The 26,512-nt window shown below is 52.3% G+C and overlaps 1 protein-coding gene and 1 pseudogene across 3 annotated transcripts in view; one reads left to right on the top strand and one right to left on the bottom strand.

Annotated features, from left to right (window-relative positions):
- Positions 1 to 26,512, bottom strand: part of LOC148522636 (uncharacterized) — a 764,886-nt pseudogene that overhangs the window by 567,606 nt on the left and 170,768 nt on the right. The window lies entirely within an intron of this gene.
- Positions 1 to 26,512, top strand: part of LOC148522637 (uncharacterized) — a 233,626-nt gene that overhangs the window by 139,542 nt on the left and 67,572 nt on the right. Inside the window, exon 1 of one of the 2 annotated variants that reach the window (XM_088473992.1) lies at positions 20,848 to 21,045. The exons of the other annotated variant lie outside the window; for it this stretch is intronic. The gene's annotated coding sequence lies outside the window, so the exon portion shown is untranslated. Of the gene's footprint in view, positions 1 to 20,847; positions 21,046 to 26,512 lie in introns of those variants that run through there. 2 annotated transcript variants of the gene reach the window in all.

Below are 26,512 nucleotides of genomic sequence, written 5' to 3'. Positions count from 1 at the left end.
CACACCTGTCATCGGCGTAGCTGCGCAGGGGTACTGTGCTGCTGTCTGGCAAGGGGCTGCATGAATATTGCAATGAAAACTTTTTTTTTTAAGTTATTGGGTTACAAAAAGTTTTTTTTGTTTTAATCTTAAACATAGCAGAAATGTTATCCTAACAGCTTATAAAGGTATTAGCTCTAAAAAATGCCTATATTTATAATATTTGTAAAAAAACTAAAGCCTAATTCTGCCAAAAGAGAGACTGACACCACGGCTAAACATAAGAGTCACCTTCTAGATGTGAATTGTCTCATTTGCATGGGGAAAACAAAACCTTCAGATGAGATGGATCTCAGCCAGTGGACAACATTGAAATCACCATTAAAAAGTCACAATGGAAGACTACAGTGTGGAGAATCTTTCTTCATAGTGAGGAGAGGCCTCAGAGAACATGAAAAGGATGCTCTAGGTGCTGAACTTCAAGGGATTTCTCCATCATGTTCTGCAGTATGGAAAGGTTTTATTCACGTTTTCTATAAAGCAGTTCAAAGTTACAGCCTTCAAAGTGTCTGGTAATTCCTGGCAAAGGTGGGTGTTATAATAGCCAAAGATTATTACAAGCAAAGGATTCATCTGTCCGGAATCGGTCTGGGAATTCATGGATCGTATTTGGCCTGAATGCACTAAGACAGCCAGTGATTCTGTCACTGTGTTCTGTAGTCCACTTTATTCCTACCTGAATTGCAAACTGAAATAGTAAGCACAGACAACACGGAGGCCTTTGTTATTCCGCTGCCTGCATGCCAACCAATACCTCCCAGACTACACCCACTGGGGGGACCAGGTCTTGATAATGACCATCCCCATCTGTTGCTAGGCCTTTTTCCGAACCATCGATGCTGGACTTACTGTCCAAAAAGGGTAAGCAGGGTACAGAAAGAGGAGCTAGATGTCCCCAATGACATTTTTTTTTCTTCTATCATAGATGATGTGGAGAGAATAAGAGCTTCAAATGTTTGACTTGGAACAGGGGCTCCCACCTATTTGGCTTCCGTCCAGAGAACAGAGCTCTGTTCCTCAAGAACTGTCTATGCCTGAGCTGATAGGTAGGTAGTCTCTGTCTGTTGGTAAACACCCTTCAGGAGATGGCAACCCAGAATAACAACAACTATAATAATGTGTCCACTGATAACCAGCCTGATCCCTTAACAGCAATATACCCCATATGGCCAACTCATAACATGACACCTAGTTTGCAGCCTCTTCTTCCTTATGACACTAATTCAGTCGCTATGGTTGCTCCAGTCCAAGATAGTGGAAACAATGGCAATTTGAAGGCCACTAACTAACTCTGTTTTTTTTAATGTCCCTTTAATGGTTGGGAAATAGAACAGAAGATTTATTTTAGGAAAGCACGCTTCCTGGTCCCTTCTGGGATGAAAAAAAAATGCCAGCAAGCAGGCATGGCGCAGCCGCACGACATAATACATAAAGCTTAGGTCTGAAATTTTGCATTTGGTACTCAGTTCCGCTTGTTCATAATATATCTCATATGGTTAAGTGGACAGTGGGAAAAATGGTAGTTTGAGCTAACTATGGTTTTTTTTATGTCCCTCTACAGCAGGGGTTCCCAACCACGGTCCTCAAGGCACACTAACAGTCCAGGTTTTAGGGATAGCCATACTTGAGCACAAGTGACTTAATTAGTACCTCAGTTATATTGATTTAACCATCTGTGCACAATCATGGATATCACTAAAACCAGGACTGTTAGTGTGCCTTGAGGACCGAGGTTGGGAATCACTGCTCTACAGGTTCGGAAATGCCAGTTTATAGAAGATTTGCAAAGCATTATTTAAGTCATTTGTTTATTTATTTGTGGAAAGCACACTTCCTGGTCCCCTTGTGAGCTGTGAGGTGGTCAAAATTGACTGGAACCGAGTGGAAATAAATGTTATTGAGGTTATTAATACTGTAGGAACAAAAAAAGTCCAATTTTATGTGATTTTAGCATTTTTTTTTATTTTTTAAGAAAAAATCCAGATCCAAAACCAAAGCCAAAACACGAAAACAAAACACGGAGGTGAAGTTTTGGCAAAACCAATCCAGATCCAAAACCAGGGGAGAACCAGATCCAAAACCAAAACACGGGGGTCGGCGCACATCTCTAATGCTAATTCGTATTTGCATACGGTAGTGAATCAGGCCCAATATTCGCTATCCATACAGGAGATTACATGGCACGGAGACCGTCTGTTTGTCTAGGAATATAACAATGTCATCATAAAACATCAGAAGTTCAACCACATAATACATAGTAATATAGGTTTTGTTACAGGGCAAAATGTGAACTCCCTGATCAAACAATTTTGTATTCTTAAACAATTTGGCACCATTTGTATCAGAAATGATTATTTGGAATTGGTGCCTTTATTAAGAGTACTTTACTCCAGTCCTTTCCTTCTAATTCTACCAGTCGTGAAGTCATTAGCCTCATGACCCCTGCATTTCTACTTCCTCATCCCCCCTGTGCCATCAGCATCTCTAGCACCATCCCCCCCCTGTATCTTTAAATCCTCATCAGCATCTCTTTAGCACCACCACCCCAGCATCTCTTCAGCACCATCCTCCTGCATCTCTACAAAACCATCCCGCTGCATCTCTACAGCACCATACCCCCAGCATTTCTTTAGCACCATATCCCCAGCATCTCTACAGCACCATCCTTCTGCATCTCTACAGCACCATACCCCCAGCATCTTTACAGCACCATATCCCCAGCATCTTTACAGCACCATATCCCCAGCATCTTTACAGTACCATACCCCCAGCATCTCTACAGCTCCATATCCCCAGCAACTCTTCAGCACCATCCTCCTGTATCTCTACAGCACCATCCTCCTGTATCTATACAGCACCACCCTCCTGTATCTCTACAGCACCACCCTCCTGCATCTCTACAGCACCATCCTCCTGCATCTCTACAGCACCATCCTCCTGCAACTCTACAGCACCATCCTCCTGCATCTCTTCAACACAATACTCCCAGCATCTCTACAGCACCCCCACCCCAGCAACTCTTCAACACCATCCTCCTGTACATCTACAGCACCATCCTCCTGCATCTCTACAGCACCACCCTCCTGCATCTCTACAGCACCATTCTCCTGCATCTCTACAGCACCATACCCCCAGCATCTTTACAGCACCATATCCCCAGCATCTCTACAGCTCCATACCCCCAGCATCTCTACAGCACCACCATCCCAGCATCTTTAAAGCACCATATCCCCAGCATCTCTACAGCACCATATCCCCAGCATCTCTACAGCACCATCCTCCTGCATCTCTACAGCACCATCCTCCTCCATCTCTACAGCACCACCCCAGCATCTCTACAGCACCATACCCCCAGCATCTCTACAGCACCACCCTCCTGCATCTCTACAGCACCACCCTCCTGCATCTCTACAGCACCATTCTCCTGCATCTCTACAGCACCATACCCCAGCATCTCTACAGCACCATACCCCAGCATCTCTACAGCACCATACCCCAGCATCTCTACAGCACCATACCTCAGCAACTCTACAGCACTATCCTCCTGCATCTCTTCAACACCATACCCCCGGCATCTCTACAGCACCCCCACCCAGCAACTCTTCAGCACCATCCTCCTGTATATCTACAGCACCATCCTCCTGCATCTCTACGGCACCACCCTCCTGCATCTCTATGGCACCACCCTCCTTCATCTCTACAGCACCACCCTCCTGCATCTCTACAGCACCATCCTCCTGCATCTCTACAGCACGATCCTCCTGCATCTCTACAGCACGATCCTCCTGCATCTCTACAGCACCATCCTCCTGCATCTCTTCAACACCATACCCCCAGCATCTCTACAGCACCCCCACCCCAGCAACTCTTCAGCACCATCCTCCTGTATATCTACAGCACCACCCTCCAGTATCTCTGCAGCACCACCCTCCTGCATCTCTACAGCACCATCCTCCTTCATCTCTACAGCACCACCCTCCTGTATCTCTACAGCACCACCCTCCTGCATCTCTACAGCACCATCCTCCTTCATCTCTACAGCACCATCCTCCTGCAGCTCTACAGCACCATACCCCAAGCATCTCTATAGCACCACCACCCCAGCAACTCTTCAGCACCATCCTCCTGTATACCTACAGCACCACCCTCCTGCATCTCTACAGCACCATCCTCCTGCATCTCTACAGCACCATCCTCCTTCATCTCTACAGCACCACCCTCCTGCATCTCTACAGCACCACCCTCCAGCATCTCTACAGCACCATGCTCCTTCATCTCTACAGCACCACCCTCCTGCATCACTACTGCACCACCCTCCTGCATCTCTACAGCACCATCCTCCTGTATCTCTACAGTACCATCCTCCTGCATCTCTTCAACACCATACCCCCAGCATCTCTACAGCACCACCACCCCAGCAACTTTTCAGCACCATCCTCCTGCATCTCTACAGTACCACCACCCCAGCATCTTTTGAGCACCATATCCCCAGCATCTCTACAGCACCATACCTCAAGCATCTCTACAGCACCATCCTCCTGCATTTCTACAGCACCACCACCCCAGCATCTCTACAGCACCACCCTCCTGCAACTCTTCAGCACCATACCCCCAGCATCTCTACAGCACGACCACCCCAGCAACTCTTCAGCACCATCCTCCTGCATCTCTACAGCACCAACACCCCACCATCTTTTCAGCACCATATGCCCAGCATCTCTACAGCACCATACCCCCAGCATCTCTTCAACACCACACCGCCAGCATCTCTACAGCACCACCACCCCAGCAACTCTTCAGCACCATCCTCCTGCATCTCTACAGCACCATCCTCCAGCATCTTTTCAGCACCATATGCCCAGCATCTCTACAGCACCAACACCCCAGCATTTCTATAGCACAATCCTCCTGCATCTCTATAGCACCATCCTCCCAGCATCTTTTCAGCACCATATCCCCAGCATCTCTACAGCACCTTATGCCCAGCATCTCTACAGCACCACCCCAGCATCTCTACAGCACCATCCTCCTGCATCTTTTCAGCACCACACCCCCAGCATTTCTATAGCACCATCCTCCTGCATCTCTACAGCACCATCCTCCTGCATCTCTACAGCACCATCCTCCTGCATCTCTACAGCACCATACCACCAGCATCTCTACAGCACCACCACCCCATCTCTTCAGCACCATCCTCCTGCATCTCTACAGCACCATAGTACCAGCATCTCTACACCACCCCAGCATCTCTACAGCACCATCCTCCTGCATCTCTACAGCACCATTCTCCTGCATCTCTACAGCACCACCCTCCTGCATCTCTACAGCACCACCCCAGCATCTCTACAGCACCATCCTCCTGCATCTTTTCAGCACCATATGCCCAGCATCTCTACAGCACCAACACCTCAGCATTTCTATAGCACCATCCTCCTGCATCTCTACAGCACCATCCTCCCAGCATCTTTTCAGCACCATATCCCCAGCATCTCTACAGCACCTTATCCCCAGCATCTCTACAGCACCACCCCAGCATCTCTACAGCACAATCCTCCTGCATCTTTTCAGCACCATATGCCCAGCATCTCTACAGCACCATATCCCCAGCATTTCTATAGCACCATCCTCCTGCATCTCTACAGCACCATCCTCCTGCATCTCTACAGCAGCATCCCCCCAGCATCTTTTCAGCACCATATCCCCAGCATCTCTACAGCACCTTATCCCCAGCATCTCTACAGCACCATACCCCCAGCATCTCTACAGCACCACCACCCCATCTCTTCAGCACCATATCCTCAGCATCTCTACAGCACCATCCTCCTGCACCTTTTCAGCACCATATGCCCAGCATCTCTACAGCACCAACACCTCAGCATTTCTATAGCACCATCCTCCTGCATCTCTACAGCACCATCCTCCTGCATCTCTACAGCACCATCCCCCCAGCATCTTTTCAGCACCATATCCCCAGCATCTCTACAGCACCTTATCCCCAGGATCTCTACAGCACCACCCCAGCATCTCTACAGCACCATCCTCCTGCATCTTTTCAGCACCATATGCCCAGCATCTCTACAGCACCATATCCCCAGCATTTCTATAGCACCATCCTCCTGCATCTCTACAGCACCATCCTCCTGCATCTCTACAGCACCATCCCCCCAGCATCTTTTCAGCACCATATCCCCAGCATCTCTACAGCTCCTTATCCCCAGCATCTCTACAGCACCATACCCCCAGCATCTCTACAGCACCACCACCCCATCTCTTCAGCACCATATCCTCAGCATCTCTACAGCACCATACCCCCAGCATCTCTACAGCACCATCCTCCTGCATCTCTACAGCACCATCCTCCTGCATCTCTACAGCACCATAGCACCAGCATCTCTACACCACCCCAGCATCTCTACAGCACCATCCTCCTGCATCTCTACAGCACCATCCTCCTGCATCTCTACAGCACCATCCCCCCAGCATCTTTTCAGCACCATATCCCCAGCATCTCTACAGCACCTTATACCCAGCATCTCTACAGCACCACCCCAGCATCTCTACAGCACCATCCTCCTGCATCTCTTCAGCACCATATGCCCAGCATCTCTACAGCACCATATCCCCAGCATTTCTATAGCACCATCCTCCTGCATCTCTACAGCACCATCCTCCTGCATCTCTACAGCACCATCCTCCTGCATCTCTACAGCACCATCCCCCCAGCATCTTTTCAGCACCATATCCCCAGCATCTCTACAGCACCTTATCCCCAGCATCTCTACAGCACCACCCCAGCATCTCTACAGCACCACCCCAGCATCTCTACAGCACCATCCTCCTGCATCTTTTCAGCACCATATGCCCAGCATCTCTACAGCACCATATCCCCAGCATTTCTATAGCACCATCCTCCTGCATCTCTACAGCACCATCCTCCTGCATCTCTACAGCACCATATCCCCAGCATCTCTACAGCTCCTTATCCCCAGCATCTCTACAGCACCACCACCCCATCTCTTCAGCACCATATCCTCAGCATCTCTACAGCACCATACCCCCAGCATCTCTACAGCACCATCCTCCTGCATCTCTACAGCACCATCCTCCTGCATCTCTACAGCACCATAGCACCAGCATCTCTACACCACCCCAGCATCTCTACAGCACCATCCTCCTGCATCTCTACAGCACCATCCTCCTGCATCTCTACAGCACCATCCCCCCAGCATCTTTTCAGCACCATATCCCCAGCATCTCTACAGCACCTTATACCCAGCATCTCTACAGCACCACCCCAGCATCTCTACAGCACCATCCTCCTGCATCTCTTCAGCACCATATGCCCAGCATCTCTACAGCACCATATCCCCAGCATTTCTATAGCACCATCCTCCTGCATCTCTACAGCACCATCCTCCTGCATCTCTACAGCACCATCCTCCTGCATCTCTACAGCACCATCCCCCCAGCATCTTTTCAGCACCATATCCCCAGCATCTCTACAGCACCTTATCCCCAGCATCTCTACAGCACCACTCCAGCATCTCTACAGCACCATCCTCCTGCATCTTTTCAGCACCATATGCCCAGCATCTCTACAGCACCATACCCCCAGCATTTCTATAGCACCATCCTCCTGCATCTCTACAGCACCATCCTCCTGCATCTCTACAGCACCACCACCCCAGCATCTTTTCAGCACCATATCCCCAGCATCTCTACAGCACCATACCCCCAGCATCTCTACAGCACCATCCTCCTGCATCTCTACAGCACCACCACCCCAGCATCTTTTCAGCACCATATCCCCAGCATCTCTACAGCACCATACCCCCAGCATCTCTACAGCACCATCCTCCTGCATCTCTACAGCACCACCACCCCAGCATCTTTTCAGCACCATATCCCCAGCATCTCTACAGCACCATACCCCCAGCATCTCTACAGCACCATCCTCCTGCATCTCTACAGCACCACCACCCCAGCATCTTTTCAGCACCATATCCCCAGCATCTCTACAGCACCATCCTCCTGCATCTCTACAGCACCATCCTCCTGCATCTCTTCAACACCATACCCCCAGCATCTCTACAGCACCACCACCCCAGCAACTTTTCAGCACCATACCCCCAGCATCTCTACAGCACCATCCTCCTGCATCTCTACAGCACCATCCTCCTGCATCTCTACAGCACCATCCCCCAGCATCTTTTCAGCACCATATCCCCAGCATCTCTACAGCACCTTATCCCCAGCATCTCTACAGCACCACCCCAGCATCTCTACAGCACCATCCTCCTGCATCTTTTCAGCACCATATGCCCAGCATCTCTACAGCACCATACCCCCAGCATTTCTATAGCACCATCCTCCTGCATCTCTACAGCACCATCCTCCTGCATCTCTACAGCACCACCACCCCAGTATCTTTTCAGCACCATATCCCCAGCATCTCTACAGCACCATACCCCCAGCATCTCTACAGCACCATCCTCCTGCATCTCTACAGCACCACCACCCCAGCATCTTTTCAGCACCAAATCCCCAGCATCTCTACAGCACCATCCTCCTGCATCTCTACAGCACCATCCTCCTGCATCTCTTCAACACCATACCCCCAGCATCTCTGCAGCACCACCACCCCAGCAACTTTCCAGCACCATACCCCCAGCATCTCTACAGCACCATCCTCCTGCATCTCTACAGCACCATCCTCCTGCATCTCTACAGCACCATACCACCAGCATCTCTGCAGCACCACCCCAGCATCTCTACAGCACCATCCTCCTGCATCTATACAGCACCATTCTCCTGCATCTCTACAGCACCATACCCCAGCATGGTGTATTGGAGCTGGAAGCTCTCTGGGGCTTGCGGCCTCCAGACCCTACCACAAGGGTCTCGTCGCAAGCCCGATGGTCGCGACCGTCATCCTGGCCGCTCGCAATAGCTGTGGGTGGTCACCCACAGCTATGCGAGCGGCCAGGAGGCCGCACCATTAAAAAAAAAAAAAAACGCCCTGATTCAGAGCGTCCAGCTCTGAATCAGGCCCTCTGTATGTTCCTGAAAGGGCCGTATGAAATAGGTAGTGACCACAGAGTTCATTAACGAGGTAAGTAGTGGTATTTGACCCGGCCAGAGATGGCAAGTACTGGAGAGGTGGATACGTATAACTTAACACAGGCTGTGATGGTAAAGCACTGGTGAGATGGAAGGTATACTGCACACAGGCTGAGGTGGTAAAGCACTGGTGAGATGGACGATATAGCTGCACACGCTGGGATAGCTCACTGAAAGCAAGGGAACCTGGAACGACCACTAGTAACACTAGCAGCGACAATGGTTGTTCAGGCAATTACCTGATACACAGGAGCCAGATGTATACCCCTGGAAGCCTGCTGATTGGTCCACAGCGTCAGCTGACCGGCCAGACTGTCAGGGAAGGAAGGCAAGTCACAAGAGGAAGTGTCATGGCAGCGCCCATGACGGCGACTCCGATCCCCACGCACCAGGCCGCCCGACACACCAGCATCAGGGAGAATGCTCAGTACCCCCCACGTCGCCGCACCAGCCGCCCAGGAAGTCAGAGGAAGCCGGCGGGACGGCAAGGGACAGCCGATCCCCGGCTGAACTCTGACAGATATGGTTTATGTGATAAAATTGATGTATCAGTGATAGCTGGAAGCTTGGGGAATTATATACATATAACTGGACTCCATATCCAGGTTGTGTGCGATTCCCAGATCACTGAGACATACAGTTTTGAAGATATGAGATATCTCAGGAATGCACTATGACAACCACATCATATTTACAGTTCTATAACAGATAAAATATGGACCAGTATGATGAACACCCCATATTGTAGGTAGTCCATCCACAGGGGAAATTATTAGGCTTATTCTGTTCTAAGTTTAAAGGGATTTAAACTTAGCTGGGAGGTTCCTATCCTCCAATTATCTAATCCACCAATCAGAGCACACCGGGTATGACATCACCCTAGGTGTTCTGTGTTCAACTGGGGGATCAATTTGTCGCATTGAGGTTTAACCTGCATTCCTTGCATTTCCTACCATTCCTCCGGGGCAGAACGCGGTGTGTTTCTAACACTGAGTGTTTTCTGTTAGTCTACCTCTACCATTTTTATTTTATATTGCTGTATGTACCTTTGTAACCATTCTTTTCTCTGTAACATTCTTATTTAAGCATTGTACTACTTTTTGTGTAAATAAAGTATTCTTTATTAGTTTATTTCATATATGCTCCGAACCCTAATCTTTGAAGAGATTATTAGTGACGCTATACATATTAAGTACGTAAAGCAGAGGGTTGGTCTCAGCGAACTGTGTGGTCATCTGGGACGCCGAGTCTGCGCAATTGTGGAGAGGTTAAGCAACAGATTAACTGCGTGGGATCTTCTTGTTGCTGAGTTTGAGCAATTATTGGGGCAATAGAGGACCGGTATTTGTATTACGGCACTCTGTCTATAGCAGAGGGCACGACCACGTCAGGGATACTGGGTACGGGTCCGGGTCCCTGACAGTATTCTTTACCCCGCTCCCCTTCAAGGACTTTATAAGGAAGAGGGTTAATATTTTGTATGATTAGACTGTATCTGATTCAGCATGGATCGCAATTGCAACCGTTTACGCAGATCGGTCGACCTTGTGTACTGCGCATGCATATGCACCGCTGATCGCGTGCACAGCGGCTGAACTACGATTGCACTGCAATCACGCAGGACACAGGAACCCATCGCACAGTGAGTTACAGGCTGTCAGCATTTGGGGGTGGTGATGGGGGTGTGGTCAGAGGAACGCAGGCGTGCTTGTGAACTCCGTTACATGGGCATGCATAAATTAGCCAGTGTGACAGTATACGCAGCCTGAGTACTCACTGCGTGTGACGAGACTTGCAATTTCTGAGTCAGGTCAGACCTGCTGTAATTGTGTATGAGGCACCGATGTTACTCGATGTTCCCGATGTGTACGCAGGACTGCAAGGTATTATGGATATGAAATAGCGGTAGTGGGCGTCTCTATGCTGGCTGTGCGACGGCTTTACAATTGCAATCATTAGCATATTATCGCAGCAGACCTGTGAGCGTAATCGCAGCAGTGACTGCAATAATGATCACAGCGGCCGGATGAATCATCCAGGACATGCAGGGACACGGACTCCTTCCCTGCGATGTCTCTGGGGAGCTGTCGGCCAGTGCGGGGGGTGCTGCACATGCTCAGTCCCTCAGACTGCACATGCACATCCGCCATAGCCTCCCCTTCCAGTGGATCCCTCAGCCAGCTAATTATGCGAGGTGTAGCCCATAGGCTAGCTCCACCGGGACCGGCACAGGCAGACTCGTCTCAGAGAGGGAGAACAGCAGCCAGTGCAGCGTGCGCGACATCATGACCGCTGTATCAGGGAGGAGCCACCAGCCGGGCCAGGTCTGAATGAAACACCAGGGAAAAGTAATACAGGCAGCTCAGCAGGTAAGTGTGGGGCGGGGACAGGCTGGGCTAGAGAATCATGGGGCAGGCCGTAGGTGGTGAGGAGCTGCAGGTGAAGGAGAGGGGTGTAAAAGACAGGGGCTGGGGGAGAGCAGTGTGTGTAAGAGGGGGTGTGTGTGACAGACATAGAGGCTGATGGAGAGGGGGCTGTGTGACAGGAAATGGGGAGAGGGGTGTGTGACAGACACGGGCTGGGGAAAGGGGTGTGTGACAGGGGCTTGGAGAGGGGTGAGTAACGAGCTGGGGAAGAGGGAGGGGTGTGACAGGCAAAGGGGCTGGGGGAAGAGTGGGGGGGTGACAGACACAGGGGCTTTGGAAGAGTGGTGTTTGTGAGAGATACAGGTGGTGGGGAAGAGGGGGATGTGTGGCAGACACGGGCTGAGGAAGAGGGGGGACACAGGGCTGGGGAAGAGGGGGGACACAGGGCTGGGGAAAATCAACCCGAGAGACTCAGGGGCTGGAGAAAATGAAGCCGAGAGACGCGGGGGCTGGAGAAAATAAAGCCGAGAGATAATGCTGTGTGGGGAGAATGTGATCGGGGTGGGGCAGGAGGGTGTGTGTGAGGGACATGCTGTGTGGGGAAAATGTGATGGGGGGGCAGGAGGGTGTGTGTGAGGGACATGCTGTGTGGGGAGAATGTGATCGGGGGGGGGCAGGAGGGTGTATGTGAGGGACATGCTGTGTGGGGAGAATGTGATGGGGGGGCAGGAGGGTGTATGTGAGGGACATGCTGTGTGGGGAGAATGTGATGGGGGGCAGGAGGGTGTATGTGAGGGACATGCTGTGTGGGGAGAATGTGATGGGGGAAAGGAGGGTGTATGTGAGGGACATGCTGTGTGGGGAGAATGTGATGGGGGGACAGGAGAGTGTATGTGATTGACATGCTGTGTGGGGAGAATGTGATGGCTGGGCAGGAGGGTGTGTGTGAGAGACATGCTGTGTGGGGAGAATGTGATGGGGGGCAGGAGGGTGTGTGTGAGGGACATGCTGTGTGGGGAGAATGTGATGGGTGGGCAGGAGGGTGTGTGTGAGAGACATGCTGTGTGGGGAGAATGCGATGGGGGGCAGGAGGGTGTGTGTGAGGGACATGCTGTGTGGGGAGAATGTGATGGGGAGCAGGAGGGTGTATGTGAGGGACATGCTGTGTGGGGAGAATATGATGGGGGCAGGAGGGTGTGTGTGAGGGACATGCTGTGTGGGGAGAATATGATGGGGGGCAGGAGGGTGTGTGTGAGGGACATGCTGTGTGGGGAGAATGTGATGGGGGGGCAGGAGGGTGTATGTGATTGACATGCTGTGTGGGGAGAATGTGATGGCTGGGCAGGAGGGTGTGTGTGAGAGACATGCTGTGTGGGGAGAATGTGATGGGGGACAGGAGGGTGTGTGTAAGGGACATGCTGTGTGGGGAGAATGTGATGGGTGGGCAGGAGGGTGTGTGTGAGAGACATGCTGTGTGGGGAGAATGTGATGGGGTGCAGGAGGGTGTATGTGAGGGACATGCTGTGTGGGGAGAATGTGATGGGGTGCAGGAGGGTGTATGTGAGGGACATGCTGTGTGGGGGAGAATGTGATGGGGAGCAGGAGGGGGTATGTGAGGGACATGCTGTGTGGGGAGAATATGATGGGGGGCATGAGGGTGTGTGTGAGGGACATGCTGTGTGGGGAGAATGTGATGGGAGGGCAGGAGGGTGTATGTGAGGAACATGCTGTGGGGAGAATGTGATCGGGGTGGGGCAGGAGGGTGTATGTGATTGACATGCTGTGTGGGGAGAATGTGATGGGTGGGCAGGAGGGTGTGTGTGAGAGACATGCTGTGTGGGGAGAATGCGATGGGGGGCAGGAGGGTGTGTGTGAGGGACATGCTGTGTGGGGAGAATGTGATGGGGAGCAGGAGGGTGTATGTGAGGGACATGCTGTGTGGGGAGAATATGATGGGGGGCAGGAGGGTGTGAGGGACATGCTGTGTGGGGAGAATATGATGGGGGCAGGAGTGTGTGTGTGAGGGACATGCTGTGTGGGGAGAATGTGATGGGGGGGCAGGAGGGTGTATGTGATTGACATGCTGTGTGGGGAGAATGTGATGGCTGGGCAGGAGGGTGTGTGTGAGAGACATGCTGTGTGGGGAGAATGTGATGGGGGACAGGAGGGTGTGTGTGAGGGACATGCTGTGTGGGGAGAATGTGATGGGTGGGCAGGAGGGTGTGTGTGAGGGACATGCTGTGTGGGGAGAATGTGATGGGTGGGCAGGAGGGTGTGTGTGAGAGACATGCTGTGTGGGGAGAATGTGATGGGGTGCAGGAGGGTGTATGTGAGGGACATGCTGTGTGGGGAGAATGTGATGGGGTGCAGGAGGGTGTATGTGAGGGACATGCTGTGTGGGGGAGAATGTGATGGGGAGCAGGAGGGTGTATGAGAGGGACATGCTGTGTGGGGAGAATATGATGGGGGGCATGAGGGTGTGTGTGAGGGACATGCTGTGTGGGGAGAATGTGATGGGGGACAGGAGGGTGTATGTGAGGGACATGCTGTGTGGGGAGAATGTGATGGGGGGCAGGAGGGTGTATGTGATTGACATGCTGTGTGGGGAGAATGTGATGGCTGGGCAGGAGGGTGTGTGTGAGAGACATGCTGTGTGGGGAGAATGTGATGGGGGCAGGAGGGTGTGTGTGAGGGACATGCTGTGTGGGGAGAATGTGATGGGGTGCAGGAGGGTGTATGTGAGGGACATGCTGTGTGGGGGAGAATGTGATGGGGAGCAGGAGGGTGTATGTGAGGGACATGCTGTGTGGGGAGAATATGATGGGGGGCATGAGGGTGTGTGTGAGGGACATGCTGTGTGGGGAGAATGTGATGGGGGGGCAGGAGGGTGTATGTGAGGAACATGCTGTGTGGGGAGAATGTGATCGGGGTGGGGCAGGAGGGTGTATGTGAGGGACATGCTGTGTGGGGAGAATGTGATGGGGGAAGGAGGGTGTGTGTGAGGGACATGCTGTGTGGGAAGAATGCGATCGGGGGGGGCAGGAGGGTGTGTGTGAGGGACATGCTATGTGGGGGAGAATGTGATGGGGTGCAGGAGGGTGTATGTGAGGGACATGCTGTGTGGGGAGAATGTGATGGGGAGCAGGAGGGTGTATGTGAGGGACATGCTGTGTGGGGAGAATGTGATGGGGGGCAGGAGGGTGTGTGTGAGGGACATGCTGTGTGGGGAGAATGTGATGGGTGGGCAGGAGGGTGTGTGTGAGAATGTGATGGGGTGCAGGAGGGTGTATGTGAGGGACATGCTGTGTGGGGAGAATGTGATGGGTGGGCAGGAGGGTGTGTGTGAGAGACATGCTGTGTGGGGAGAATGCGATGGGGGGCAGGAGGGTGTGTGTGAGAATGCGATGGGGGGCAGGAGGGTGTGTGTGAGGGACATGCTGTGTGGGGGAGAATGTGATGGGGAGCAGGAGGGTGTATGTGAGGGACATGCTGTGTGGGGAGAATGTGATGGGGAGCAGGAGGGTGTATGTGAGGGACATGCTGTGTGGGGAGAATATGATGGGGGGCAGGAGGGTGTGTGTGAGGGACATGCTGTGTGGGGAGAATGTGATGGGGGACAGGAGGGTGTATGTGAGGGACATGCTGTGTGGGGAGAATGTGATGGGGGGCAGGAGGGTGTATGTGACTGACATGCTGTGTGGGGAGAATGTGATGGCTGGGCAGGAGGGTGTGTGTGAGACATGCTGTGTGGGGAGAATGTGATGGGGGGCAGGAGGGTGTGTGTGAGGGACATGCTGTGTGGGGAGAATGTGATGGGGTGCAGGAGGGTGTATGTGAGGGACATGCTGTGTGGGGGAGAATGTGATGGGGAGCAGGAGGGTGTATGTGAGGGACATGCTGTGTGGGGAGAATATGATGGGGGGCATGAGGGTGTGTGTGAGGGACATGCTGTGTGGGGAGAATGTGATGGGGGGGCAGGAGGGTGTATGTGAGGAACATGCTGTGTGGGGAGAATGTGATCGGGGTGGGGCAGGAGGGTGTATGTGAGGGACATGCTGTGTGGGGAGAATGTGATGGGGGAAGGAGGGTGTGTGTGAGGGACATGCTGTGTGGGAAGAATGCGATCGGGGGGGCAGGAGGGTGTGTGTGAGGGACATGCTGTGTGGGGGAGAATGTGATGGGGAGCAGGAGGGTGTATGTGAGGGACATGCTGTGTGGGGAGAATGTGATGGGGAGCAGGAGGGTGTATGTGAGGGACATGCTGTGTGGGGAGAATGTGATGGGGGGCAGGAGGGTGTGTGTGAGGGACATGCTGTGTGGGGAGAATGTGATGGGTGGGCAGGAGGGTGTGTGTGAGAATGTGATGGGGTGCAGGAGGGTGTATGTGAGGGACATGCTGTGTGGGGAGAATGTGATGGGTGGGCAGGAGGGTGTGTGTGAGAGACATGCTGTGTGGGGAGAATGCGATGGGGGGCAGGAGGGTGTGTGTGAGAATGCGATGGGGGGCAGGAGGGTGTGTGTGAGGGACATGCTGTGTGGGGGAGAATGTGATGGGGAGCAGGAGGGTGTATGTGAGGGACATGCTGTGTGGGGAGAATGTGATGGGGAGCAGGAGGGTGTATGTGAGGGACATGCTGTGTGGGGAGAATATGATGGGGGGCAGGAGGGTGTGTGTGAGGGACATGCTGTGTGGGGAGAATGTGATGGGGGACAGGAGGGTGTATGTGAGGGACATGCTGTGTGGGGAGAATGTGATGGGGGGCAGGAGGGTGTATGTGATTGACATGCTGTGTGGGGAGAATGTGATGGCTGGGCAGGAGGGTGTGTGTGAGAGACATGCTGTGTGGGGAGAATGTGATGGGGGGCAGGAGGGTGTGTGTGAGGGACATGCTGTGTGGGGAGAATGTGATGGGGTGCAGGAGGGTGTATGTGAGGGACATGCTGTGTGGGGGAGAATGTGATGGGGAGCAGGAGGGTGTATGTGAGGGACATGCTGTGTGGGGAGAATATGATGGGGGGCATGAGGGTGTGTGTGAGGGACATGCTGTGTGGGGAGAATGTGATGGGGGGGCAGGAGGGTGTATGTGAGGAACATGCTGTGTGGGGAGAATGTGATCGGGGTGGGGCAGGAGGGTGTATGTGAGGGACATGCTGTGTGGGGAGAATGTGATGGGGGAAGGAGGGTGTGTGTGAGGGACATGCTGTGTGGGGAGAATGCGATCGGGGGGGGCAGGAGGGTGTGTGTGAGGGACATGCTGTGTGGGGGAGAATGTGATGGGGAGCAGGAGGGTGTATGTGAGGGACATGCTGTGTGGGGAGAATGTGATGGGGAGCAGGAGGGTGTATGTGAGGGACATGCTGTGTGGGGAGAATGTGATGGGGGTCAGGAGGGTGTGTGTGAGGGACATGCTGTGTGGGGAGAATATGATGGGGGGGCAGGAGGGTGTATGTGAGGGACATGCTGTGTGGAAAGAATGCGATCGGGGGGGGCAGGAGGGTGTGTGTGAGGGACATGCTGTGTGGGGGAGAATGTGATGGGGGGCAGGAGGGTGTGTGTGAGGGACATGCTGTGTGGGGGAGAATGTGATGGGGAGCAGGAGGGTGTATGTGAGGGACATGCTGTGTGGGGAGAATATGATGGGGGGCATGAGGGTGTGTGTGAGGGACATGCTGTGTGGGGAGAATGTGATGGGGGGGCAGGAGGGTGTATGTGAGGAACATGCTGTGTGGGGAGAATGTGATCGGGGTGGGGCAGGAGGGTGTATGTGAGGGACATGCTGTGTGGGGAGAATGTGATGGGGGAAGGAGGGTGTGTGTGAGGGACATGCTGTGTGGGAAGAATGCGATCGGGGGGGCAGGAGGGTGTGTGTGAGGGACATGCTGTGTGGGGGAGAATGTGATGGGGAGCAGGAGGGTGTATGTGAGGGACATGCTGTGTGGGGAGAATGTGATGGGGAGCAGGAGGGTGTATGTGAGGGACATGCTGTGTGGGGAGAATGTGATGGGGGGCAGGAGGGTGTGTGTGAGGGACATGCTGTGTGGGGAGAATGTGATGGGTGGGCAGGAGGGTGTGTGTGAGAATGTGATGGGGTGCAGGAGGGTGTATGTGAGGGACATGCTGTGTGGGGAGAATGTGATGGGGGGGCAGGAGGGTGTGTGTGAGAGACATGCTGTGTGGGGAGAATGCGATGGGGGGCAGGAGGGTGTGTGTGAGAATGCGATGGGGGGCAGGAGGGTGTGTGTGAGGGACATGCTGTGTGGGGGAGAATGTGATGGGGAGCAGGAGGGTGTATGTGAGGGACATGCTGTGTGGGGAGAATGTGATGGGGAGCAGGAGGGTGTATGTGAGGGACATGCTGTGTGGGGAGAATATGATGGGGGGCAGGAGGGTGTGTGTGAGGGACATGCTGTGTGGGGAGAATGTGATGGGGGACAGGAGGGTGTATGTGAGGGACATGCTGTGTGGGGAGAATGTGATGGGGGGCAGGAGGGTGTATGTGATTGACATGCTGTGTGGGGAGAATGTGATGGCTGGGCAGGAGGGTGTGTGTGAGAGACATGCTGTGTGGGGAGAATGTGATGGGGGGCAGGAGGGTGTGTGTGAGGGACATGCTGTGTGGGGAGAATGTGATGGGGTGCAGGAGGGTGTATGTGAGGGACATGCTGTGTGGGGGAGAATGTGATGGGGAGCAGGAGGGTGTATGTGAGGGACATGCTGTGTGGGGAGAATATGATGGGGGGCATGAGGGTGTGTGTGAGGGACATGCTGTGTGGGGAGAATGTGATGGGGGGGCAGGAGGGTGTATGTGAGGAACATGCTGTGTGGGGAGAATGTGATCGGGGTGGGGCAGGAGGGTGTATGTGAGGGACATGCTGTGTGGGGAGAATGTGATGGGGGAAGGAGGGTGTGTGTGAGGGACATGCTGTGTGGGGAGAATGCGATCGGGGGGGGGCAGGAGGGTGTGTGTGAGGGACATGCTGTGTGGGGGAGAATGTGATGGGGAGCAGGAGGGTGTATGTGAGGGACATGCTGTGTGGGGAGAATGTGATGGGGAGCAGGAGGGTGTATGTGAGGGACATGCTGTGTGGGGAGAATGTGATGGGGGTCAGGAGGGTGTGTGTGAGGGACATGCTGTGTGGGGAGAATATGATGGGGGGGCAGGAGGGTGTATGTGAGGGACATGCTGTGTGGGAAGAATGCGATCGGGGGGGGCAGGAGGGTGTGTGTGAGGGACATGCTGTGTGGGGGAGAATGTGATGGGGGGCAGGAGGGTGTGTGTGAGGGACATGCTGTGTGGGGGAGAATGTGATGGGGAGCAGGAGGGTGTATGTGAGGGACATGCTGTGTGGGGAGAATATGATGGGGGGCATGAGGGTGTGTGTGAGGGACATGCTGTGTGGGGAGAATGTGATGGGGGGGCAGGAGGGTGTATGTGAGGAACATGCTGTGTGGGGAGAATGTGATCGGGGTGGGGCAGGAGGGTGTATGTGAGGGACATGCTGTGTGGGGAGAATGTGATGGGGGAAGGAGGGTGTGTGTGAGGGACATGCTGTGTGGGAAGAATGCGATCGGGGGGGCAGGAGGGTGTGTGTGAGGGACATGCTGTGTGGGGGAGAATGTGATGGGGAGCAGGAGGGTGTATGTGAGGGACATGCTGTGTGGGGAGAATGTGATGGGGAGCAGGAGGGTGTATGTGAGGGACATGCTGTGTGGGGAGAATGTGATGGGGGGCAGGAGGGTGTGTGTGAGGGACATGCTGTGTGGGGAGAATGTGATGGGTGGGCAGGAGGGTGTGTGTGAGAATGTGATGGGGTGCAGGAGGGTGTATGTGAGGGACATGCTGTGTGGGGAGAATGTGATGGGGGGGCAGGAGGGTGTGTGTGAGAGACATGCTGTGTGGGGAGAATGCGATGGGGGGCAGGAGGGTGTGTGTGAGAATGCGATGGGGGGCAGGAGGGTGTGTGTGAGGGACATGCTGTGTGGGGGAGAATGTGATGGGGAGCAGGAGGGTGTATGTGAGGGACATGCTGTGTGGGGAGAATGTGATGGGGAGCAGGAGGGTGTATGTGAGGGACATGCTGTGTGGGGAGAATATGATGGGGGGCAGGAGGGTGTGTGTGAGGGACATGCTGTGTGGGGAGAATGTGATGGGGGACAGGAGGGTGTATGTGAGGGACATGCTGTGTGGGGAGAATGTGATGGGGGGCAGGAGGGTGTATGTGATTGACATGCTGTGTGGGGAGAATGTGATGGCTGGGCAGGAGGGTGTGTGTGAGAGACATGCTGTGTGGGGAGAATGTGATGGGGGGCAGGAGGGTGTGTGTGAGGGACATGCTGTGTGGGGAGAATGTGATGGGGTGCAGGAGGGTGTATGTGAGGGACATGCTGTGTGGGGGAGAATGTGATGGGGAGCAGGAGGGTGTATGTGAGGGACATGCTGTGTGGGGAGAATATGATGGGGGGCATGAGGGTGTGTGTGAGGGACATGCTGTGTGGGGAGAATGTGATGGGGGGGCAGGAGGGTGTATGTGAGGAACATGCTGTGTGGGGAGAATGTGATCGGGGTGGGGCAGGAGGGTGTATGTGAGGGACATGCTGTGTGGGGAGAATGTGATGGGGGAAGGAGGGTGTGTGTGAGGGACATGCTGTGTGGGGAGAATGCGATCGGGGGGGGGCAGGAGGGTGTGTGTGAGGGACATGCTGTGTGGGGGAGAATGTGATGGGGAGCAGGAGGGTGTATGTGAGGGACATGCTGTGTGGGGAGAATGTGATGGGGAGCAGGAGGGTGTATGTGAGGGACATGCTGTGTGGGGAGAATGTGATGGGGGTCAGGAGGGTGTGTGTGAGGGACATGCTGTGTGGGGAGAATATGATGGGGGGGCAGGAGGGTGTATGTGAGGGACATGCTGTGTGGGAAGAATGCGATCGGGGGGGGCAGGAGGGTGTGTGTGAGGGACATGCTGTGTGGGGGAGAATGTGATGGGGGGCAGGAGGGTGTGTGTGAGGGACATGCTGTGTGGGGAGAATGTGATGGGGGGGCAGGAGGGTATATGTGGGGTACATGCTGTGGGTGAGGAGGGGTAGGTAAAGGACAGGATGATGAGCCATCATGCACATTGCTAAAAGAAAAAACCCGTCTCTTTGGATAGTTTATGCAGCGGTCACATGACCTGGTGACGTCAGTAGTAGCCCCGGGGCAGTAAAGTCCTTAGCTCTGAGCTATAGAGGAGATAAGGGGCATCACGTGTTACCCGGCTGTGTCCCCCCCATTATAGTGGCGGCACCTGGTTTCCTCCCCCTCCTCCGTGTTTTCGTCTAGTCCCCGCCGCCATGTTTCCCCATTGAACGCCCGCCCCATCTTCTCTTCCTCCCTCCGCTCCCCCCCAACTGCTCCTCTTTATTTCCGGCTCCTTCCCTGTGTCCCCGCCCAGTCTCCTCCCCTCTGACGGTCCCGGGCAGAGTGTACACACATCGTGGAGGCGGCGGGAGTACTCGGTGGTGACGGTGTCCGGCAGTGAGGTGAGCGCTGTGCCCGGTGTAGAGCATACAGGCGCCGTACATGGGGTGTGTGCCCGGCTTCCCGCACATGGATGGGGGGTGAGGGGTGTAGTAACATTGGGCACATTATACCTATACTGTATACATAGATATAGGGATCTCTCATTATCCCAAACTTCTCCTCTCGGTTCAGGTTCAGACGCTGCTCTGCACCCACCAGGTATAGTGTAACATCACCCAATATATATATATATATATATATATATATATATATATATACTAAATAAATAGCCGGGCTGCACCTCCCAGGTATTGTGTAAAGGAAGAGCATATATCCCCTTCACTAGCCGTACCTGGAAGTGACGTGAGTGAGGGCGGAAGTGGAGGTTTCTGCCCACACTTTCCACAAAAAAAAATGTGTCCCCTTGCGGGCTCGCTTCGCTCCCCACATGGATATATACCCCCTCTATGCCCTCTTGGATGGTTGGGAATGATGTTGGACCCTGACAGATGACGTCATCGTACATCTACGGAAGGGGATTTATCTGCTTCCATAGTGTAACATCACCCAGATATATAGTAATAGGCGAGGCTGAATTTCCCTTCTTATTCCTCAGAACATATTATATTAAAACAAATTAAGCAGGGTCACAATTTTAACATTGTAATAATGGAAAAGCGCATCCATTACACAGATTTAAATTGTATTTTGGCTGCTCCAATATGGTATTTAGCTATATAATATGATGGCACAGGCACCCTATTTTACCATCTAGTATAATAAAAAGCTAATAGCAGATATATTGGCCGATCAATTGAACGGCCAATATATCTGGTGCCCGTCGGCCAGTGTGTACCAGCGACATGCCTGTGCTGCACAGCCGATGCCAGTATGTCTGCAGATATATTGGAGCATTGTGCTGTGTGCACGCACGGGACAGGGATATCTGTGATGCATGCATCTGTCTTTAATAAAATAGACACAGAGGCTGGGATGGTTCAGTCAGAACCATCCGTGCATCTGTGAAAAAAAAATAAAAAATTTGTTTAAATAAAAAAAAACTGTGTGCAACCAGCCCCAGGCTTTTAGTGACCCGGTGCTGGTTGTGCAACATACAGGGGCAAACGACGTAGTTTTCCCCCATATGTAAGCACAACCAGCACCGGGCTAGTCAGAACCAGCCCTGGTTGCCAAAATATGGGGGACAAACTACGTAGGGGTCCCCTGTACTTTGCGCAACCAGCACTGGGTTCTGATCTAGTTCTGGAAATACAGGGGGGAAAAATGCGTAGGGTCCCCCTGTATTTTCCAGAATCAACACCAGACTTTCTAGCGGGGGGCAGATGCCACAGCCCGGGAAGCCCTTTCACTGGGTCCCCAAGCTGAAGCATCATCCCTGACTGCTAGTCAGCCCAGGCCGGGGATCCCTTTTAAGCTGGGGGGTCCCCCCATCCAGGGCACCCTAGGCTGATAGGCCGGGCCTATCCCCAGCACTTCTGGGGAGGTGGGTGTCTGGTTGATAGTGTATAGTGTGGTGTAAAAAATAGAAGTAAGTTATTGTATTTTGCTGTGGAACAAGTGCCAGCAAGCCTCCCCCGTATGCTGGTACTTGGAGAACCACAAGTACCAGCATGCGGGGCATTACGGGCCCACTGGCACCTGGCACCACGGGCCCACAGCAAAAGTAATATTAAAATTAAAAAAAACAGGACACACACACCATACACAGTAAAAGTTTATCAAACACACATGCTCACCTATGTATCCCTGTAGCCATCGGTCCCCTTGTCCATGTAGATCATCCATATGGTACCTGTTAAAAAAAAAAAAAGAAAAAAAAATTCCACACTAGAGTGTGCCCAGAGTCAATAGCGCATGAGCAGGTCACAGGGAAAATGGTTGCGGCGGCCACTTTCCCTGTACTGCGCATGCGTAAAACGACAGGATAATGGCTGCGGTTGCCATTTTCCAGCCGTTTTTTTAGTGTAGACACCGGCGCCGACGTGGGACTCCATAGAGGTAAGTATATAATATTAATCCACGTGGAGACTGACCACAAGTCACTCCGTGCAGCGCCTCAGAGCTTGTCTCACCGGAAGTGACCACATCTCCTCCCGTAACCAAGGTAACGCATAACAAGGAAGACACAGAATAACACCCCGTGTCTTTGCATAAAACATTAAGTGGCTACATAGTCTCACCACATTAACCCTTAAAACCAATACAGAGCATACACACATAGAATAGCGCTTCACAGAAAATAGCTACTAGATTATTGACATAATACATATTAACATTGCAAACATCAGACCCTCAGCACTCATCCCCCCTCCTTTCCCTGACCACCCCTCCCCTTCTGCCTCACCAACTCTGACATCCTTCTCCCATGCTTCTGGAGATGAAGTCATGACCCTAATCAGGTCCCCCCCTCCTTCCACCTCCCCTCTTGACCCTATCCCTTCCCGTCTCCTCTCCTACCTGTCTCCTGCCTGTTCCCATCTGGCTCACCTCCTTAATCTCTCCCTATCATCTGGCACTGTCCCTTCTGCATTCAAACATGCCCTTGTCTCCCCCATTCTTAAAAAACCTACCCTTGATCCTAACATACTTTCCAACTATCGACCCATCTCTCTTCTCCCTTTTGCTTCCAAACTCCTTGAGCGTATTGTTTACAACTGCCTTACCACCTTACTTTCCTCCCACTCCCTCCTTGACTCATTTCAATCTGGCTTCCGTTCTCTCCTCTCCACTGAAACTGCCCTCACAAAAGTCAGCAACTACCTCCTTGCTGCCAAATCCAAGGGCCACTACTCTCTGCTCATTCTCCTTGACCTCTCTGCTGCATTTGACACTGTAGACCACCCTCTCCTCCTGCAAATCCCTCACTCTTGGTATACGTGGCACTGCCATCTCCTGGCTTTAATCCTACCTCTCTGATCGTTCCTTCTGTGTCCTCTCATGACTCCTCTTCCACTAACAGTAGGAGTTCCCCAAGGTTCTGTTCTTGGACCTCTCCTTTTCTCCCTATATACATCCTCTTTAGGTGAACTCCTAAACTCCTTTGACCTCCAATATCATCTCTATGCTGATGATACTCAAATTTACCTTTCCTCCCCTGAGTTCTCCCCCTCGCTCCTTACCCGTATCTCCAACTGTCTCTCTGCTGTCTCTTCATGGATGTCCCAGCGCTTTCTTAAACTTATTATGTCTAAGACTGAGCTGATCATCTTCCCACCCTCTTCCACTGCCTCACTTCCCACAATTTCATTATCTGTTGATGGCACAACTATCTCCTCTAGCCCCAAAGTGCGCAGTCTTGGAGTTATCCTAGACTCTTCCCTCTCATTTAAACCACACATTCAGTCCTGCCGTTCCCACCTAAAAAATATCTCCCTTCCTAACCCAGGATGCCACTAAAACCCTCATCCACTCACTGGTCATCTCCAGATTGGACTACTGTAACCTTCTCCTAGCTGGCCTCCCAGTCTCTCACCTCTCTCCACTACAATCAGTTCTCAATGCTGCTGCTCAGCTCATCTTCCTCTCCAGATGTTCTACATCTGCTTCCCCTCTCCTTCAAGCCCTACACTGGCTTCCCTTCCCCTTCAGATGCCAATTCAAGGTTCTTACACTCGCCTACAAAGCCCACACTAAATCCTCCCCCACATACATTTCTGACCTTCACACTCCTGCCCGTCCACTTCGCTCAACAAATGCATGCCGCCTCTCTTGCCAACTAATGACTTCCTCCCACTCCCGCATCCAAGATTTTGCCCGTGCTAATCCCTACTTTTGGAATGCTCTCCCTCTCCCCATCAGACTCTTCACCTCTCTACAAATCTTCAAACGGGATCTCAAGACTCACTACTTCATCAAGGCTTTCCAGCTCTCATCCTAACCCACTTCATGCTCTTTCCTCCCTATCTTCCCCTTCTGTGTCACGCCTGTCTGCCCCTCCCCTTTAGAATGTAAGCTCTCACGAGCAGGGACCTCTTCCCTCATGTGTTTCTCTTTACATTGTCTTAGACTCCTTACTCCCCATTAGGGCACCTAACACGGGACTGCCAACTCCCGGCTGCTTATTGTGTTTAATCGCTATTGCAGCAATGTATGTAAATCGTGTCTTTGTCCTGCACTGTAATGTACTGTAAGTTACTTGTTTCTTGTTCACTTATTAGTTCTATGTACTATGTAAGGCGCTGCGGAATACTTGTGGCGCCATATAAATAAAGGATAATAATCATATGCATCAAAGCATGAATCAAATCCTGGCACTATTCAACAAAGCTAATACAGCTGGAGGTATTGTCATATAACCCATCAACATGACTAGAACAATAGGCTAATCCAGTGGTTCCCAAACTTTTCTGAATCGTGGCGCCCTAGTGCATCAGCATTGTTCTCACGGCACCCCTAAGCCAAAGGTTTGTTGTTGAGAAATTCAGAAAAAAATGTGTAGCGAAGTAAATTGTGCTGACCTATCATCCTTGGGTTTGGTTATATAGTGTTGGACAGGTTTGTGCTTCTTTTTGTGTACATATTTACATAACATTGACTATAAAGAATTTGATTTGGTGCTGGACCACCAACCTGAGGCACCCCAGGGTGCCGCGGCACACAGTTTGGGAACCACTGGGCTAATCTATGCACCTGATCAGTATAATGACTTACAAACCGTAGTGAACTGAAGTCATATTAGTGCTCACATAATAACCCAGAACTAGGCAATAATATAGTGTATACGCCGGTACAAAAAAGGCACAAAAATAATACACAACATAATCTAAAAGCCTGAGTGTAAAACAGATGAATATCACATAATTTCAAGAACATAAAAAATAAATAATAAAAAAGAAACAAAAAATCCACTGCCTGCCATTAAGTGAAACAGTGTAAGCTTAATGTTTCATTAAGGCCTCGGGGGGGGGCCAAAGTGTCCAACCTAAATATCCACTCAGTTTCTCTTTGTAGTAATTTATGAGCTCTGTCACCACTCCTAATGACAGGCGGTATGTGATCGATAACAGCTCATCCCTTAGGTATAGAATTATGTTTAGCCGTGGCAAAATGCCTTGCCACAGGCTGCACGCTATTGCCTGAGGATATGTATGGCCGTCCGTATGGCTGAGCGACGCTGAGCCATACGCTCCCTGAAGATGTGTGTGTGTATATATAATATATTTCTTTTGTTCCATTTATTACAGTGTAGCAGCTTTTAAACATGTAAACCCTGTAATATGCCATTTACACAGCATGTATTCACCATGACTATTTTACATATTCCCCCAGTGGCATAGAATTTGCGTCATTGGGGGTTGGGCAGATAGTTAGCCAATGGAAGCCGTCTGGCAATGTATCCTGGGGGTCTGGTGATCTGTTTGCTGCTCCTGTGTGTGCTGTATCCGTCTGGTCCCCGTTGGCTTCCCGCTGACTCCCGGCCGGTGTTGTTGGGGTGGCCGGGCAGCGTTTGGGGTTGCAGTAGGTGCA

Source organism: Taudactylus pleione, unplaced genomic scaffold (genome assembly GCF_031769625.1).
Source record: "Taudactylus pleione unplaced genomic scaffold, aTauple2 ptg000145l, whole genome shotgun sequence".
Lineage (NCBI taxonomy): Eukaryota > Metazoa > Chordata > Amphibia > Anura > Myobatrachidae > Taudactylus > Taudactylus pleione.
The sequence above is the reverse complement of the archived record's forward strand: the minus strand, read 5'-3'. Positions and strand labels throughout refer to the sequence as shown.